The following is a 658-nucleotide window of genomic DNA, read 5'->3' on the forward strand; positions in this document are numbered from 1 at the left end:
ATAGAAATTAATACTTTTATTTAGCAAGGATTGATCAAAAGTGATCATTAAGGCATTTAGATTGTTACAAAAGATTTCTATTTCAGATAAATGCTGCTCTTCTGAACTTTCTGTTCATCAAAGAAACCTGAAAAAATTCTACTCAGCTGTTTTCAACATAATAATAATAATAATAATAATAATAATAAATGGTTTTTTTTGAGAAGCGAATCAGCATATTAGAATGATTTCTGAAGATCATGTGACACTGAAGACTGGAGTAATGATGCTGAAAATACAGCTTTGATCACAGAAATACATTACAGTTTAACAGATATTCACATAGAATGCGGTTATTTTAAATAGTAAAAAATATTTCAAAATTGTACTGTTTTTGCTGTACTTTGGGTAAAATAAGTGCAGGCTTGGTGAGCAGAAGAGACGTCTTTCAAAATATTAAAAATCTTACTGTTCAAAAGCTTTTGACTGGTAGTGTATATACAGCAGAAATACATATAGATGATGATATATTGATAGTGCACCTCTTGGTTAAGGAGCTGACGGACGTCCCAGAGTTGGTGGAGGTTTGATTGTCCTCCAGCGGTTTGCTGAAGTCACACAGAACATGATATGAATTATGAAAATTGGCAGCTGATATGATTCTGAGTGAAATGATTCT

The 658-nt window shown here is 31.8% G+C and overlaps 1 protein-coding gene across 1 annotated transcript in view; it reads right to left on the reverse strand.

The window, feature by feature from the left end:
• The window catches only part of LOC107727195 (endochitinase A), a 9235-nt gene extending 8613 nt beyond the window's left edge, over nucleotides 1–622 (reverse strand). The window contains exon 1 of the mRNA XM_016536990.1: nucleotides 522–622. The gene's annotated coding sequence lies outside the window, so the exon portion shown is untranslated. The remainder of the gene's footprint in view (nucleotides 1–521) is intronic.
• Nucleotides 623–658: the final 36 nt, after the last annotated feature.

This window comes from Sinocyclocheilus rhinocerous, unplaced genomic scaffold (assembly GCF_001515625.1).
Source record: "Sinocyclocheilus rhinocerous isolate Xijiao unplaced genomic scaffold, SAMN03320098_v1.1 scaffold8763, whole genome shotgun sequence".
Taxonomy (NCBI): Eukaryota; Metazoa; Chordata; class Actinopteri; order Cypriniformes; family Cyprinidae; genus Sinocyclocheilus; species Sinocyclocheilus rhinocerous.